At 46.6% G+C, this 11,632-nt stretch overlaps 1 pseudogene; it reads right to left on the bottom strand.

The window, feature by feature from the left end:
• Positions 1-6,747: 6,747 nt before the first annotated feature.
• On the bottom strand, positions 6,748-9,160 carry LOC138242856 (globoside alpha-1,3-N-acetylgalactosaminyltransferase 1-like; annotated as a pseudogene).
• Positions 9,161-11,632: the final 2,472 nt, after the last annotated feature.

Raw genomic sequence — 11,632 nt, 5'->3', positions numbered from 1 at the left:
GAGGAAGCTGGAGGATATGCAAGTCGATGCCTCCATGACCTCGTGGATCACTGACTACCTGACAGGCAGACCACAGTCTGTGAGACTTCAGAACTGTGTGTCTGAACAGGTAGTGAGTAACACAGGGGCACCTCAAGGGACAGTTCTTTCTCCATTCCTCTTCACTCTCTATACTTCGGACTTTGAACTTCGGGTTGAACCACTTGGAACTAAATGTAACAAAGACAAAGGAACTGGTGGTAGATTTCAGGAGGAAAAAGGTCAAACCTACTCCTATCTACATCCATGGGAGTGGCGTGGAGATGGTGGACTCGTACAAGTACCTGGGAGTGCACATCGACGATAGACTGGAATGGTCTAAGAACATCGAGGCCATCTATAAGAAGGGACAGAGCCGGCTTTACTTCTTGAGGAGGCTCAGGTCCTTCAATGTATGTAGTAAGATGCTACATTTGTTCTATCAGTCGGTGGTGGCGAGTGCCATTTTCTACGCAGTGGTATGCTTGGGCCCTGGGATTAGAGCTGTGGATTCTAAAAGGCAGAACAAGCTCATCAGGAGAGCAAGCTCTGTCATTGGGTCTGACCTGGATCCCTTGGAGGTAGTGGCTGAGAGGAGAATGGTATCCAAACTAGAGGCCATCATGGACAACATCTCCCATCCCCTCTATGACAGGCTTGTAGAAATGAAGAGCATGTTCAGCAATAGACTGATTCATCCACGGTGCGACAGGGAGCGCTACAGGAGGTCATTCTTGCCTTCTGCCATAAGACTGTACAATGCATCCACCTTGTTTGAATACACTCTAAATGTGGTTTGAATACACTCTAAATGCAATTAGACTCGATTGGCACTGTTATAAGGCTCTCACTCATAAATTTACCCGTCACACTCCAGGACCAGGAGTAAATAACAGTGCTTTGATCAATTAATAAAGGCCTGGATCACCTGGACTATGATTAAACAGGCGGTCTGTTCAATAAAGTAACTGAGGGATCATTGGAAGCAAACATCAATAAAACCGGCGATTCAGGGTGACCTGTAAGATTTACTAGACCTGAGCTCTCCCTGGGTCAGGATCAGAGAGCCCTGCACTGACTGGACCAGAGTCACAGACCCCTGGACTAACTGGACCAGAGACACAGACTCCTAGACTAACTGAAACAGAGTCACAGACCCCTGGACTGACTGGACTGGGGACACAGACCCCTGGATTAATTGGACCAGAGGTCACAGATCCCTGGACTGACTGGTCCGGGGACACAGACCCCTGGACTAACTGGACCAGAGTCACAGATCCCTGGACTAATTGGACCGGGGTCACGGACCTCCTTGACTGACTGGACCAGAGGTCACAGACCGCCTGGACTAACTGGACCGGGGACACAGACCCCTGGACTGACTGTATTGGGACAGACTGTAAGCGCCAGCCCTTTCAACACCGAAGTTCAGAGGTCTTTTCATCTTCCATCTCTGCCGGTCCATATTGGAAAGGAGAGAAAAAGCCCACATGAGGAGATTACAATACATATACTGTATATAATCATTTTTTTAAAACCAGCCATAAATTAACCTTGGCAAATTGTCTATAACCGTTCACTGTTTTTTTTTTCCCTATGACACTATATAAATTTGTGACCAATTCTAAATAAAATTAATAAGAAGGCTGGAGCAAACAGTGTATTTGAATGAAGCTGCACACATATTTCTTTGCCTCTTTACTGGAGAACTCCAAAAAGGTCAATCGTGTGCCCCAGGAAAAACCTTACAGGCCATCATGGACATCTCCCATCTTTCCCTCTAAGACATGCTTGGGAGAATGAAGAGCACATTCAGCAACAGGCTGATCCAACCACAGTGCGACAGGGGGCGCTACAGGAGGTCATTCATGCCTTCTGCCATCAGACTGTACCACTCATCCACTGTGTGTCTGGGCAGGAGCAGCACTGACACTGACCTGGTTTTGGACTAAACAGTAAACTCTCTGCTTCCCTCTGTTTTTTTTTTCCCCGTTTACAACTGTTTTTTGTGCAATACATGCCAGGGACAATATATTTATATTGTGCAATACAACTTTTTTGTGTACTGTTCCGGCTTGCTCTTTGTATATTCTGGACTGTGAGCGACTCTTCTTAGCGCACTTCTCACTGACTGGACTGATTGGATTGTGTTTTTGTATTGTTGTATCATTTCATTACACTGTTGCTGTGATGACTGTGCTGCTGTCGCACTGCAATTTCCCCTCACGGGATCAATAAAGTATCTGTCGATAAGTAACCGTCGTTGTGTTTCAGATAGTTACAGAGAGCTGGTGACACAGTTCTGTTCACATACTGGGGTTGCCCTCCCATCTATCCAGGACATTTATGACAGACGGTGCTTGAGGAAAGCTCTAAGCATCATTAAAGACCCCCACAGACCCCAGCTACAGACTGTATGACCCTCTCCCATCTGGAAAACTGTACCGGAGCATTCGGCCCCAGGCTACCAGACTCAGAAACAGTTTTTACCCCCGCACTATCAAACTATTAAACTCCCAGCCTCTCTCACTCTCTCCTCACCTCTCACCTATGATCTGAACCTCACAGTGCCTTCTTTCTTACCTAAAACTCAAACACACATTGAAATCTATCTCTACCTTACATGTCAAAAAGCTCACTCCCCATCATTTCTATCCTTTTATTTCATTCTGTTCTGCACATCTGATGTTGTTTTGCACATTACCTGTTACCTTTTGTTGTTTTGCACACTGCCTGTTGTTGTTTTTGCACACTGCCTGTTGTCTCTGTCTTTCTTTTATTATACAATTGATTTGTTGTTTTTTTGTACTACGTATCGTCTGAGAGCTCGCTAAATAGCATTTCATTATACCATATACCTGTATATGAGTATAGTGACAATGAACTTGAACTTGAACTTGAATACTCTGCAGTAAAGCAACATCATCTTTCCAAACAGAGGTTCGGGGTTAGTCCACACAAATGAAAAAAGGACTCACTAACCTGAGACGATTAAGGTGAGGCATATCTTCTTAGCCATCACTGTGGGTCGGCGAATCTGCAATCAGAGAAACACTTAAGAGCTCCTTTCAGATTTCTTCGATTTTCATTTAGATGTAGTTTCCAATTAGGTTCCAGCCTTTAGTGGCCCAGATGGGAACTTGACTTTGCCGGACAAACACAACACATACATAATAAAGACATAATACATGATCAATTTACCAAGACCTGTGATGGAGTGGCGTCCTGTCCAGAGTGTAGCCCGCCTAGTGCCCTTTGCTTGCCAGAATAGGTCCTGTGGCCCTGAATTGGTAAGATCAGATCACTTTTATTAGCCATATTCAATTTCTTGCATTAGGAATTTGTCTTTTCACAGACCCCAGCTTGCTCTCCATGAGACACACAGGCAGGGAGAGAGAAGCTGGGGGTCAGAGCGCAGGGTCAGCCATTTATACGACACCCCTGGAGCAGCTGGGGTTCAGGGTCTTGCTCAGGGGCCCAACAGAGTAGGATTCCTCTGCCAGCCGCGGGACTTTTCATCTTTCTCATCAGGTTCTCCCTGGGTCAACATCGCTTGACCTGTACAGTTTCACTTAAGGCAGAGCCTGGCTTTGGAGTCGCCACTTACTCCAATAAAGCAACCAACCACTCCCTCTTCAAAACAGGTCACATTGCGGGCTTACAGTGAAATAAACGCTCTTTTTGAGCCCTGTCGGTTCGCTTGGTACTTAAAAAAAAAACCTACCCGCTTAAATGTTCCCAGACTCTCAAACGAACCAAGCTTACATTTCTCGCAGGTTTGGACATTGATAATCTTTAAAATGTCCTGAAATTTCCCTATAATCCTCAAAATCTTCCTCCACACCTCGAAACAGTAACATCGGGATTTCCTAATAGGTCACTCATTACAAAGCGTTTCTGAAACTTTGCACTTTTTCTGAAAATTTGCTCCTCGATATTTTTTTCCCCTCTAATTTAGTCACCACTCACCCTTCTTCTCCCCTCTGGATTTGGGGAGTGTCTCCGACGTCCCGGGATGCTGCGTAGACGCGGACTGTTACCAGGCCTGTACAGCCCTCTGATCACCTAGCTGCGGTCCCCATGGAAACCATTTGGGCTTAGCTAGGCCCTATCTAATTGAGTCTCTGCAGGGACAATATTCAAATCGGACTCCTCCCCCCACCCCGTGCCAGGTGCCTAGACAAATCAGTCTCTCTGCTTTACTTTGGGCTCATTTAAATTTTAATCCCTGGCAAATCAGGTTTGGATTTATATCTATTGGGGTGGGGGGATAAATTTGTTTTTTTACGGCCAAGGTCCAGCAAAACCAATACGACAAAGACAAAACACTGTCAACAAAGAAGGTGGCGCAACAAAGTTTCAGCAGATTATTTCAGAAAATTAGTTTACACTGTTCAGAAGTGGCACAGTTCTGGTATAGTGGTTAGCATCCTTTGACGGACTGGCACCCTGTCCATCAAAGGTACACTGACAGGCTGAAAGAAGTCTTTAGTCTGAAGGGAATGTCCCACACTGACAGGTCTGAAGGAGCTGAGTATCTTTAGTCTGAAGGGTAGTGTTCTACACTGACAGAATCTCTTGAGTCTTGAACATAGATCAAAGTCAACCCATCTGATTTCTTCGGAATGAACCATGAAACTCCAACCACAAGTGGAAACTACCCTAAACTGAGAAGAAGAGGCACCAACATTATATGCACTATTCTAAATGAGATCCTCCTACTCCTACTGTGCGATACAATCTTAACACAACATAGTTTCATCTCTGCTGGCAGCTTTTCCCATATATATTCTAATCTATTTACTTCAGTACCACTTCCCATGTGTCTGCAAGTGTCTTGTTTAGCCAGCAAATACTCGTCTTTTTCAAAAACAGCTTCAACCTCAGTGGGTCCCCTTTTGTAATGGCATTTAGTACCAGCATGCAAAAACTCTTAACAACCTAGGTTGAAGGTGCAGGATCGTGGCCATAAACCCTGCTATTTACTTTGCAAATCACGGCAGTGAAGTGGCGTTTCATGTCCTGCTTGTCCCGTGATCACCACAGGGTTAGATCAGCTTGTCCTGAGCGTAAAAGACTAAGCCCACCCAAGAAAAGTGCGATTTCTTAAAAATAAGTTATTGGCGATAAAAAAATCTTGGGTTCCCCTGAAATTGTTCCTTTCTTGATCACGTACATTACGTTGTCATTATGCGACGCGTTACTTCTGGTGCGATAGCACAATCCCCGGTTGCCATCTTATAGTACAGATCGGCACTGGAATCAGTCTTCAAGAGAGCTGCAAACGCCTTACACTCACAGGCTGTGAGCCTGAGCCTTTTTTTGAGCACCGAAAACTCTGAAAACTACGAGGGAAGATTCTCCAAAGCACGGACAAAGTTAACACAGTTGGGGGATGTAGCCAGATTTGGGGGGGGGGCAAATCAGCTGCCCCCGCCACCGTTTTAGGCGTTACCCCCAAACCCCCTATTGTCTTACATGTACCAACACAAGCACAAGAAAATGTAGAAACGTTTCAACAATTGTGATGTGTCTTCATGTGGGTCCGGCAGTCCCAATTTCTCATACCAGTGATTAAGCCCCAGTAACAAAATAAATCCATGGACAATTTAGAAAAATTGGAAAAAGTCTGAATTAAGCACAAAATCATAAGCTTTGTGAAGTGCCGTAAAGCACCGTGTTGTTGCAAATCCCTCGTCTCTCCACAGGCGAGGGCAAGAGTTCCCACAAAAAGCATGTTGTGATGTAGCCCTTCCTGCTCACGAGATCACTGTGATGACGGATGTAATGCGATGGACGAGTGAACAAGCGCAGGTGGTGCAGCAGACATTTCACTGCAGAAAACACGACCTGCATGCAGAGTTAACAAGTAAGCTCCACGTATCAGCACAACAGCCTGGAGGTTGACAGCAATATTTCTGTTAGATCAAAAGACATGTATCCGCAAGCCTGCTTGTTTACAGTGTAATAAAGGCCGCTTCACCTCAGCCCAAGTCTTGTTGCCTCACTGAATCTATTTTGTGATGCAAATTGGAGGTTTTACAAGTTACTGTGTACATTTTACTTTTATTGTGGTTTGAAGTGCGCTCATCAATGGCGATTCTCTCTAACCCAAAACTATAAAAATAGCCGTGCAGCTCCCCTTTGTTTTAAGAGTGCATGTGCAGCCTATATCAGCATCTTGCAAATATGCAGCAGATCACTGCAGATCCCATAAACAGAAACTGTCACCAGGACCTTGTGTTATATTGCAAATAGGGAGTTTTTATTTAAAAAGCTCTTGAACTGTATGACAAAATATAGTGACAAATTACGCGGCCCACATGTCTCTCCTTGCACAGAACGCATGTCCATTCCAGGAGATATCCCTGGTTTTTCGACCCTGAATCGGATAAAGGGGTCGGAAAATGGAAGGATGGAATGAGATTAAAACGTGTGTGTGTTGCTGTAAGGTTGAACCGGCTGCTGTTGACAGTTGGGAGGAGTGGGGGGGGGTCAGAGGTTGGTTAAGCCACTGTGGTATGTTCCCGTAAACAGATTCAAACCCAAGACGGAAAGCCGCCTCCGGACGAATCGGTTGGATGCGGACGGTTGCCTTAACCCATCCGAACCGCTAACGTGACAAATCGTCTTCGGGAAAATGCATCATAACCTGTGACAGGATATGCCCGTCACGCCTCACTTTCGGTCAGTACTGGCGGCTCAAGTGCACAACCGGGAGGATCCGCCGCAACTGTCTAATTATCCCGGACTTCGGCGAGGTTCTTCCGGACAGTGGAGAAGCGGATGACCCTGACCTCATTCACACGCTGCTTCTGGTCGTCCCACATGTACTCGGAGGACAGCAACTTGGTGGGCTTGTTGCGGATCAGGTACTGGTTCAGGTGGCTCTCCTCCTGCCAGGCCGCCTCGACGTTGTTCCTCTTGTCCACCAGCAGGTTTTCCTTGCAGGTCTTGACCAGCCGGTACACGTCGTCGACGAGACTCCCGAACACGGCCGCCGGGTAGTAGAAGTCGCCCCGGTTGAAGGGGACGTAGGCGGCGGAGGCCGGCCGGCGCTCGTAGGGGAATTGGTCCCGGTGACTATAATAGAACCAGGCGTGCATGGCAGCCACCAGCCCGCCCAGCACCTCCGCGCCCACGCGGTTCTGGAAGCGCATGTCCATGTCCAGGCAGTAAATATACCGGGCCTCCCGGCGGATCCGCTCCTCGATGGTCTCCTGGATGATCTCCATCCGCCGCAGAGAGATCTCCTGCCAGCGGTCGAACTTGGGCACCTGGATGGCGGTGAGGTTCCTCCCGGGGGCCAGGGACACCTTTGGCACCTCGCCCGGATGGTCCCTGAAGACATAGTAGTTCAACCGGAACCCCACCAGGAAGTGTTTCTCCGCCGACTCAAGGAACCCCTTCAGGAACCGCATGTACCTGGGAAAAGAGGGAGAATGGTTCAGGAATGGAGGGGGCATGGTGGTTAGTCTTTGCTTCCTCGCAGTGATGGGGCCCTGGGGTGCTATTTCGCATGATGTCACGCGGTTAGAGTGGGTTTCCTCCGGGTGTTCCGGCTTCCTCCAACAGTCCAAAGACTGACGTGCTGGTGGGTAAATTGGCGTCTGGGGAAAATTGTCCCTGCTTTGAGTGTGTGTGTGCGCGCGTCTGTCTATGCATTTGCCATGAGATGGACTGGTGTCCCATCCAGGGTGCACCCTGCCATATTCCCTCTGCTTGCCTGGACACTCCACTCTTTTTTCTCTACCCCTCGGAAGACATATTTTCCCTTTCCAGGGCCTTTTCAATAGCGGATCCTAAATTTCAGCCCTGCTAAAGATTTTTTCTGCCGACTCCTTTTTCCAGGCATTTTCAAAAGCTGGCCTATATGAAGTGAAATGTATTAAAAAATCAACATCAAGAGTTTAGCCCCCCCCATAGCCAGTTAAATCTGCCAGCTTGAGTTTGTGATTTGCTAAAATGGTCTACCCCTCAGCCAGGAATCCAGAAGTAAATTGGATCGACCTCTTTTGCCCTTGAGGGAACTTGTCTTGCACATCAAAAGCTCATGAACACATAACATTTTCGACAATAATAATGCGGTACAAGAACACTGCAATAACATAATACAAAACATTCAATTGCACTGCTCAATCAGAACTCCAGTACCATTAATAATAATAATAATAATAATAATAATTGCTTACACTTATATAGTGCTTTTCTGGACACTCCATAACTCTTCACAAGTAATGGGGAATCCCACTTCACCACCAATGTGCAGCCCCCACCTGGATGATGTAACAGCAGCCATAGTGCGCCAGAATGCTCCCCACACACCAGCTCTCAGTGGGGAGGAGAGCAGAGTGATGAAGCCAGTTCATTGATGGGGATTATTAGGAGGGCATGATTGGTAAGGGCCAATGGGAAATTTGGCCAGGACACCGGGGTTACACCCCTACTCTTTTCGAGAAACACCCTAGGATTTTTAAAGACCACAGAGAGTCAGGACCTCGGTTTTACATCTCATCCAAAGGACAGCACCTGTTTACAGTCCAGTGTCCCCATCACTATACTGGGGCATTAGGACCCACACAGACCGCAGTTTGAGCGCCCCCCGCTGGCCCCACTAACATCTCTCCCAGCAGCAGCCTCAGCTTTCCCAGGAGTCTCCCCTCCGGGTACTGACCAGGCTCACACCTGCTGAGCTCCAGTGGGGGCTGCCAGTGGTGAGCTGCAAAGTGATATGGCTGCTGGCATTAGATTTGAATCAAACAATTAGCTTGTAAAGAGTCTAAAAACAACAGTAGTAATAAGAGGCCTGCCTCTTTTTATTTTAGTGTTCAACAATAGAGTGCTTTTAGTTAGAAAGAAAGTTAATGCTCTTTTAGTCTTGATACAGGGGATCTGGAACAGTGCATCCTCCCAGAGTGTAGGAGAGCACATTCTAAAAGAAGGCACGGATAGAGAAGATATATTTTTGTTAAGTACTCTTTGTGATAAACATGTCTTACTTGCCAACCGTGAAGATTGTGGTTGCTATGGTGACATTGAGGGGCTTGTAGATCCTGTCGATGATCAAGGGGTCAAAGGTCCCATCTCAGAAGATGGGAGCCAGCCAGGGGGTGACGGTCAGCACGTCTCTCCTCCTGGGACACAAGAGAGGCGATCAGAACTCTGGAGACCCCAATTCCGGCTGGCGCCTTATTTTTACTTATGATTGCAGGGATTGAAACCCTGGGGGTGACAGTGTTATGACACAGACCAGCCAGCAGAGGGCAGCAGCTCAGACGCGTTGTCTTTATTTCCAGGCAAAGCCAACAGAAAGTGTAAATACATTTCCTTCACTTATCAAATTTATTACATTTAAGGCCTGTCGAAAACATCTAGTAAAAAAAGAAACGCTTCAGTTTGACCATGTTAACAGCAAGGCAGTCAGACCCAACATGAGAAATATGAGGATTTGAATACTCACGGGGGCTCCAGGACCTTAGTCTGTTTGAAAGCTAACCTGAAAGAAGGAAGACGGGGGTTTTCATTTGACATTTGTAGGGAGCAGATCATCGCTTGGCAACTATGAGATTAATTCTGATACTGAATTATCAAAGGATCATTAAGTATTATGCCAGCAGCCATATCACTCTGTAGCTCACCACTGGCAGCCCCACTGGAGCTCAGCAGGTGTGAGCCTGGTCAATACCTGGATGGGAGACCTCCTGGGAAAAACTAAGGTTGCTGCTGGAAGAGGTGTTAGTGGGGCCAGCAGGGGGTGCTCACCCTGCGGTCCATGTGGGTCCTAATGCCCCAGTATAGCGACGAGGACACTATACTGTAAACAGGTGGCATCCTTCTGAAGAGACATAAAACCAAGATCCTGACTCTCTGTGCTCATTAAAAATCCCAGGGCATTTCTCGAGAAGAGTAGGGGTGTAACCCCGGTGTCCTGGCCAAATTTCCCATTGGCCCTTACCAATCATGGCCTCCTAATAATCCCCATCTCTGAACTGGCTTCATCACTCTGAAAGCTGCTGTGTGCTGGAGCAGACTGGAGCATCATCCAGGGGGCTGCACACTGGTGACGGTAGTGGGATCCCCATGACCTGTGAAGAGCTCTGAGTGGAGTGTCCAGAAAAGAGTTTTGTTGCCTTGTTCTGAATCGCAGAACACGGCACTGCGCAGACCTGATGATTCAGTCTGCTTTGGAATGTAAATGGGAGGTTTTCCAAGTTACTGTGTACATTTTGCTTTCATTGTGGTTGTCGATGCTGATTCTCTCTAAGCCAGAAACTAGCATTGTAGTCCCCCTTTAAACCAAAGACAGCTTTATCATGTATTAACAAACCTCCTAATAAAGGGGAACTCAACAGATACCAGCGATAACTCTTACGCCTTTGGTTAGGTAGTAACATGTAGTGTGCGCAATGTGTCTGAGATGAAATGGGCAAAAACTGTGTTGCATTGTTCAAGTTCAAGTTTATTGTCATTATACTCATATACAGGTATCTGGTATAACTAAATGCTATTTAGATAGCTCTCGGACATAAGTAGTACAAGAAAAAAAAAACAACCACAACAATACAATTGTATAACAAAAGAAAGACAGAGACAACAGGCAGTGTGCAACAAACAACAACAGACGATGTGCAAAAACAGCAACAGGCAATGTGCAAAAAAAACAACAACAGGCAATGTGCAAAAAAAACAACAACAGGCAATGTGCAAAACAACAAAAACATAACAGGTTATGTACAAAAATATGCATCAACAGAATGAAATAAAAGGATAGAAATTATGGGGAGTGAGCTTTTGACATGTATGGTAGAGGTAGATTTCAATATGTGTTTTAGTTTTTGGTAAGAAAGAAGGCACTGTGAGGTTCAGATCATACGTGAGAGGTGAGGTGAGAGTGAGAGAGGCTGGGAGTTTAATAGTTTGATAGTACGGGGTTAAAACTATCTCTGAGTCTGGTAGTCCGGGCCCGAATGCTCCAGTACCGTTTTCCAGATGATAGCAAATCATAAAGTCTGTAGCTGGTGTGTGTGGGGTCTTTGATGATGCTTAGAGCTTTCCTCAAGCACCATCTGTCATAAATGTCCTGGATAGATGGGAGGGCAACCCCAGTGATGGACTGGCAGTTTTCACCACCCACTGTAGGGCTTTGCGGTCAGCAGCACTGCAGTTGCCATACCACACTGTGATGCAGGCTGTCAGTGTGCTTTCTGTAGTGCATCTGTAAAAGCTAGTGAGGATCTGGGGACATATCTTAGCCTTCTTCAACCGTATTACGAAGTACAGGCGCTGTTGTGCTTTCTTGATCAGACAGGTGGTGTTGAGAGACCATGTGAGGTCCTCGGTGATATGGACGCCAAGGAATTTAAAGTTACTGATCCTTTCCACTTCAGTCCCATTGATGTGGATAGGGGCATGTCTGGTTTGCAGTTTCCTGAAATCAACGATCAGCTCCTTGGTTTTGCTGACGTGGAGGGTGAGGTTGTTGTCATCACACCACGTTGTAAGGAGATTGACCTCCTCCCTGTAGGCCCTCTCATCATTGTCTGTGATCAGACCTACAACTGTGGTGTCATCGGCAATCTTGATGATGAAGTTGGTGTTGTTTGGCCTTACAGTC

This window comes from Lepisosteus oculatus, chromosome 14, assembly GCF_040954835.1.
Source record: "Lepisosteus oculatus isolate fLepOcu1 chromosome 14, fLepOcu1.hap2, whole genome shotgun sequence".
Classification (NCBI taxonomy): Eukaryota; Metazoa; Chordata; class Actinopteri; order Semionotiformes; family Lepisosteidae; genus Lepisosteus; species Lepisosteus oculatus.
The sequence above is the reverse complement of the archived record's forward strand: the minus strand, read 5'-3'. Positions and strand labels throughout refer to the sequence as shown.